Source organism: Canis lupus, chromosome 4 (assembly GCF_011100685.1).
Source record: "Canis lupus familiaris isolate Mischka breed German Shepherd chromosome 4, alternate assembly UU_Cfam_GSD_1.0, whole genome shotgun sequence".
Lineage (NCBI taxonomy): Eukaryota > Metazoa > Chordata > Mammalia > Carnivora > Canidae > Canis > Canis lupus.
The window spans coordinates 82415558-82423287 of record NC_049225.1 but is presented as its reverse complement, the minus strand read 5'-3'; the positions used below and the strand labels follow the sequence as shown (position 1 = coordinate 82423287).

Here is a 7730-nt window from a genome sequence, read left to right as displayed (position 1 = left end):
AATTGTGCCTGCTTTCTCTCAAATACATAAGTAAGGTCTTAAAAAAAAAATAAAATACATTTATTTGGGAGCCACTAAAAGAATTCCTTTTGCCTTGAATTCTGAAAATATTCAGTATTGAATTATTTTTCTAGAAATGCAGCAGTTAATGAATTTAGATAATTATTTTAGAAGCCTTTCTTTAAAAACAAATCTGTAGCAGGCTTAGTTAAGTTTTACTATGAACTTTTTGTTTTGCTATACTGTTTGAATTTGATCATTACATGGCAGGTACACTTTGAGATAGACATTTTATTTATCTAAAAACAAGGCACAAGCAAATATAAAATAATTGAAAAAGTGGATTTGGATATAGTCATGGATTTTTATGCATAAATATTGGTGACCATATGAGGTAAATCAAGTGATTGATTTTTTCTATACATTTCATTTATTGGGAACTGACTCTAAATTTTGTTCCTATGCTAATTAACTCAATTACTCAGCTCTTCTTAAAAGAAAATCAAACGAAAATAGACACAAAGAAAATAAAAATATACAAAAATGAATGACTAAAATCTCTGTAGCAGAAAACTTTTTCAGCAGTTCCACAAACATGATTGCCTCCTTTCTACCTCAAGCACACAGAAGTACTAGATTACAACATAATGGTTAAAAGAGCAGTAAAATAAAAAGAATAATATCTTGCTGTAAAAATAAAACCATACAAGTTATAGAAAAAAGAAGTAAAGTTGATTAGTTATTGATCAGAAATTGATTAGAAATCACTGAGCATGTAGACTCATTTATGAACATAGAACAGCTGTTCAAAAGCTCAGTTACATTCTTCATTTTGACTTTGAATTTTGAGAAAGTCTTAATTTTTTTTTCAAAATGACCTCTACCCTTATATTTTATTAAAAGAGCAAACATCATGAATTAACCCAGCAGCTTACGTGGATTGCAAAAATAACATGATTCAATGTGAAAACAAGAAACTGTCTACACATCTCTGAGTAGTAAATTGTATCATACAATGCATACGGGAGTCATACTGAGCAACAGACTCTCATACAGCACAAAAAGTATTTTAATTATGTTTAAAATCCAAATTTGTCTTTAAAATGACTCATAGAAAGGATTCTCAAGTCAAAATGAACACTCCAATTAGGCAAGCATCAGGAAGCTACATTTCAGCTATTTAATACACAAAGAGATATCGTTTCACCAGTCAGTTCCTTCTAATGTCTCCATTCTGGAATCGTACAGATTCCTGGGCCTCCCTAACACTCCCCATTCCACCACTTCTTCAGATCATGAAAATGAAGAACACCAGAAATCTTGCTGGCCACCAGAAATCTGTTGATATGATGTTGTACAAACCATACATTATGTTGGTTGACCATCTGCAGTTATTAAACCAGGTGGTAACTGGTTTGGGAAATGTTTCCTCTGTAAGTTCTTTGCTTTGTCCATCTGTAGCTATGATTGTTCCCCCAATCCTTTTGTCTCCTTTTATAACCTCTCTGAATTCCTGAAGGTATAGTTTCAGAGGTTCTACAAGATTATGGAAGCCTCAGACGTGGCAGAAAGAATATCTTCTCCATGGAATGTCCTCCATTTCTCTTGATGGCATCTTTCACTTGCTTCAGATGTTATAAAGCTGATGAATTCATTTATATTCCTGAACGCGTTCTTCGGCATCTTTTGTAATCTTTCCCGTTTGAGGTATGGCATTTTTCATCATTTTTCTACATTTGGAATTGGAAGATATGTATCTTGTTCTCTGAAACTTTCTCTTGAACCATTTATATCTTCATGATCATTCATGCTGTCCAGAGTATCATCATGAGGCTGTATAACATACTGACTTCCTCCAACATAGTCTGCAGGAATGTGTGGTTGAGAAGCATGTGCCGTAGCACAGTCATCATCCATCTCCAATTGGTTGGCTCCCATCTTCAATCAGCTGTTTGGCTGGACAGAAAATGTCTGCAAAGGAACCAGTCCTGATGTGGGACTCCCAACTCTTACTTTGTTTCATATGCTGTTTTTTTTTTTTTTTTTTTGAGGAGTAGTGAGAAGAATAGTCTAAAAATATGAGGAACAATTCCAAATTGATAAATTATTTGATGTATCATTTGAAGCGAAATCATTTAAACTAAAATAAGTAAACAAAAATAAATTCTAAAAAAAATATTACTTCACTTCTGAAGTGCCGAGTGCCTGTACCATGTTGGATTCCCACAATGTATCACAGTCCTCGCTCTACATCCTTGCCAGCATTTGGCACTGTCAGTGTTCTTGATTTTGGCCATTCTGAAAGTTTGTGTAGTGGTATCTTATGGTCTTAATTTTCATTTTCCTGATGACCTATGGGGGAAGGCCATCTTTTCATATGCTTATTTGCCATCTGTATACCTTCTTTGGTGAGGTGTCACTTAAGATCTTTACCCCATTTTTAAATCAGATTGTTTATTTTCTCAGTGTTTAATTTTAAGAGTTCTGTATATTTTGGATAATAGTCCTTCCTTAGATGTGTATTTTACAAACATTTTCTCCAAGTCTGTGGCTTGTCTTCTCATTCTTTTGACATTGTCTTTCTCAGAGCAGACCTTTTTAAACGAATTTTAACAAAGTTCATAGATTATTTATTTGATGGACCATGCCAGTAGTGTTGGATCTAAAAAAAATCATCATCATACCCAAGGTATCTAGGTTTTCTTCTATATCAACTTCTAGGAGTTTTATAGTTTAGTATTTTATAATTAGGTCTGTGATATGTTTGTTGTTAATTTTTGTGAAGGGTATGAGGTCTGTGCATAGATTCAGCTCTTTGCATGTGAATGTTAATTTTTTTCAACACCATTTGTTGAAAAGACTCTATTTTCTCCATTGTATTGTCTTTGATTCTCTGCCAAAGATCAGTTGACTGGATGTATGTGGTCTATTTCCCAGATCTCTATTCTATTCTAATGATATGTCTGTTCTTTCACCAATATCATACTCATCCTAATTACTGTGGCTTGATAGTAAGTCTTGATGATGGGTGGTATCAACCTTCCAACTTTATTTTTCTCCTTCAACTAAGTAAGTTCTTTATAAAATATAACTTTATAAATTTATCTTATAAGCGAATTTTGAGAAAAATTAATCCTAATAGATAGTTATTTTTGTGAAAAAAAGGTGGCAAATACTCATCACCATAAGGATGAAAGACAGAACAACACATTTCAGCCATTTTTAAAATTTTTTTTGAGAATTTGAGAGGAAAATAATTGTAACAATAACAAATTTAAATTTCTCAGGGTGGCATTGGGGAATTCTAGTATAAATATAATGAAGGACTTAATAAAATAAAGGCAAAAAAGGCTTGTAAGGATAAAAAATTATATAAAAATATAGAAAAGTATAGAAAAAATTCACTATGATGTCATACTTAGAAAGAGGTGAAATGAATGGAAAATAATAGAGGTGAAATGTAGAGGTCGCTTTTAGGCAATAGGCTTGAGCATTTCATAATGTTGCCATACCTCCTCATCTTCCCTCTTAAAAAAAAACAAAAAACAAAAAGCAAAAAACAAAACAAACAAACAAAAAAAACACCCATTGCCTCCTTGTAGACAGTCTCTCCTCTGCCGCCCTGCCCATCGCTACCCTGAGGTAGATTCAATAAACTTCTATTGCCTTTGTTCAGGGGAATCCTTTCACCTCCCACACCACTGGCTTCCACTTATCATCGTCCCATTTTTGGGGGCCCCCATCCAATCTGGGAGACACCACATGGTTATGACTGTACATTTAGTCAGTCTAACTTTATTCTCATGTTTGGACACAAGTTTAGAGAAGTTAAACTTTCTTTTAGCACAGTGGTTGAAAGGAGATATGGTTCTACTTGGGAGGGTCAACTAAGGCAACAAGTGCCAAGATTCCTGTTAAGGACTACGGGAAACAAGAGCAAAGAAAAAAATCAGATTCTCTTACTTCCTGCAACTGATTGACAAGTCCTTGAAACAGGTAGTGTGACGTTCCTCTAAGAACATAACTGCCTTGACGTTAACACTTTGCTAAGGGGAAAAAGCAATCTTCTTAGCTTAACATTATCCTGAGCCTCCAGGATTCTATGTGTCTCCTTTAAAATGCAGAAATTCCTTTGGAAACTTCCTTAATTCCTACCCTCCCCCCATGATATGTATTAACAATCACCCCAAGCATATGCCCCACAGATATACAACTGAAGGGTCTCATGACTCAGGTTTTATTAGACAATAATAAATGACCTTTTCCTAAGAATAGCTAGCCCCCTCAGGGTCCTGGAAACCTTGCTTCCAAATTCTTTAGACACTTACACTATCCATAAGCCCCTCTCAACTTGAAAGTATATAATCAGTCACTGGTCACAACCGCAGTGCAGCTCTTTTGTCCACAAGTCCTATCTCCGTGCTTTAATAAAACCACTTTTTTTGCACTAGTGATGTCTCAACAATTCTTTCTTGGCCATCCTCTCCAAACCCCAACATTTCCGCATCACACTATAATACGATTTTGTTTGGAGTTGGTTGCTTTCTTTGCTTGTTTGTGCTTTTATGGCCCAGTTTGATGCCCTGACTAAAGGCCAGGTCACTTTCCCTTTTTGAACAGCTTATTAAATACATACCGCAATCACTTCCCTTATTGGGCTTTTCTAGATTGGAATTCAAGTATTAGCCCAAGGACCAAGCACCAGGCAACCAGGGGCAGTCCCTGTACCCCAGGATACACCGAAGTTCTTTAAATTAGCCAATCCCATAGAGAATGATATTTGCTGTGGGCTTTTCGTAGATGGCTTTTAAGATGCTGAGGGGGGCACTTGACGGGATGAGGACTGGATTGTTATGCTATATGTTGGCGAATCGAACTGCAATAAAAAAAAATATATATATACAAAAAAATTTGCCAGTCCTTAGGGAATCTGGGAAAGCTGAATAACAGGAGTCGGCCTGTTGTATATCAGCTTGCTGTTACCGTAACCAGAGGCAAGCCATGCATGGCCCTGTCTGGCAGCCTTTTTGTTTGGAGCTTGTACTAGAGAGTTCTACTTTCTAACTACTCAAGGGTCATTGTGTCCTGTCCCACTATCAAAAGAATCTTTAAATCTTATGAAACAAGGAGGGACACTTTGACACATACCAAATGAGTGCAGTGAGTGTCACTCTAAATTGAAAAAAAAAAAGAGAAAGAAAGAAGAAAGAAAGAAAGAAAGACAAAGAAAGACATAAAGAACTAAGAAAGAAACTAAGGCAGGAATGAGAGGAAGGAATTAAGGAATTAGGAAGGAAGGAATGAGGCCTTCCTCACGACCCTACGCAAGAAATACTCCTACAGACCCGCAGCCCTCAATCCCAGCCATCACTACCTAACCTCTAAAGAAGAAAGGAAAACATCTAGTCCCACAGGTTAACAGAATAATAGGGATGAGTATAGAAATTGATAGTAACATAATAACATTCTTTAGAAAACACTATTATAAAGACAATAGAGGATATACTATGATTAGATGTCTATAAGGTATTAGTTATTTCAAAGGAAAAGGGAATTTGGGATAGGAAATTGGGTGGCTACTGACTATGCTCACGATGTTTTACCCACATATTGCACTAGAGGGACATAAAAACCTGACTGTTCTAATGACAATGATTGATTAGTGAGTTCGTTATAAATTCTCAAGGTAACCGAAATCAATCAGATTATTGGACTTCTGTGTGGACATAGACCAGTTTAGTCTTTAGCATGGAAATGACGACTTAATATTCTGAAATTATATTTAAAATTTATTTTTTCAGTAATGTTCTTACCCACAGAAATTACAGTCTTCTATACAAGAATTATTAATATTCTCGCATGTTGAACTTTGGACTTTGCCGTTTCATCTAATCCAGGTCTTCTTACATCTGTTCCACCATTTCAAAGATTTTGGTCTATAAGACATTTGAGTAAATTATTAGTTTCCCGTTTTTTGTCACATAGGCAATGATCTGCTACAGATTTTTTTTTTTTTACTAGATTACTGAACTTTTATCATGTTTTAGTTGAATCTACTTTGGAACAAATACATCTGCCTTATTATTAATGCCTATTTTTCAACACCCGTTTTCTTTTTTGCTCATTTCATCAGGTGTTTTTCTCCATTAACTTTTTATATGTATTAATAGGAGTATAAACTCTCCTAGATCTTCTCATAAAATAGCAACTGTTAAGTGTTTTCAGATCTCATAAAATTGTTTTTTATACAAGATTTTGAATTGTTCAGCTCCCTTTTGAGGTTTTCCTTGAACTTCAGAGTGTATTTTTAAGATTGTAAAACAGTTGAAATTAACTATGTAATATAAAAATAACAAGTTGGTTCTTTTTTAGATGTATTCCCCACTTTTAGTTTGACATAAAAGGTGACTATCAAACAAATATATTGCTTATGTATTCTCTGCCTGTATTAGGAATGCAGCTTCTTCCCCAAAAATTAGACAAGCAAAAGACACAATAGATAACCCATTCAGAAGAAACACAATCTATTCACAGAATAAACAATGGTTATTATTGATGCAGTGGGCTCTGCGGATTTGACAGTGCAGACTTCTATAAGAATATCAGCTTCACATAATGGAGAACATATGCTAAAAATTCTAGAGAATTCTGAAACCTCCAAACCTGACGTTGAATATTAGCTACCCATGTGGTTTCTTTGCCCACAGCCCAGCCTCCGTGCATAACCTTGGAGATGTGTCAAGTGCTTTAAGTAATTTCTCTTACCCGGCCCCATTCAATATTGATAGTGAAATTAGTTATTTTTAAAATTGAATCCAGTACCCTTTTAGATGCCATCATCTTTCATCCATGTTGTCCATCTTTCTCTTTATTGTGGTCATTTTTACAATCCACTTATTTCAACCACAGTATCTGGAATATTTGTCAATCTTCTCTTCCTGTCTTTTTGGTCACTATCCACATCCTGCCTTTACATATATCCTGCTATTCTATTTTGTGTAAAAGAACCACTGAGAATACTGGTGATATTAATGTCACACGGAGCAGGTTAGCCGTCTTATAATTTGAACAGCTGACCTTTTCAATGCAACCAATAAATGAATTAGATTCAGACTGGATTGAGAAGCTAGAAGTAAACTTTCAACAGAAAAAAGGAAAAAAAAACAGAATAATAATGTGTGAAATAATTGTTTGTAAAAATCTAAGGAAGTACATTTTAATATAGAGATGAAGTAGATCATTTCCTAGTAAAATATAGTTTAATAAAAATTGACCTCATTCAACATAGAAAACTTAAAAGAATTTCAATAGAAAACTCAGTAAGAGTTATTGATCAATTATCTCCCCCCAATACTTCTGTATTACTTGGGTGTAGGTAAATGCTTTCTAACCGTCTATCAAAATTCAGATGCAATAACAAAAGTATTTACAAATTAGAAAACCAAAAAGTCATGGAAAACAGAAGTTATAATAAGCAAACCAAAAGACATAAAACAAACTGGAGAGGAGATGTTTGTGACATATATTACATATAAATGAATATATTCATTTCATATTTTACAGCTACTTCCTATTTATTTATAGTTAATCTCATTCACATACATATATAATACCATATATAATTTATTGGCTCTGCCTCTCTAGAGAACCCTTACTAATATAATCCTTCCTAGATTTCTTTTTTTTTTCTTTTGTTTTTTCTTCCAAGATTTCTACTAATAAAAAAATAA

At 34.3% G+C, this 7730-nt stretch overlaps 1 pseudogene; it reads right to left on the bottom strand.

Annotated features, from left to right (window-relative positions):
- Positions 1 to 1293: 1293 nt before the first annotated feature.
- Positions 1294 to 1917, bottom strand: LOC100685641 (annotated as a pseudogene).
- Positions 1918 to 7730: the final 5813 nt, after the last annotated feature.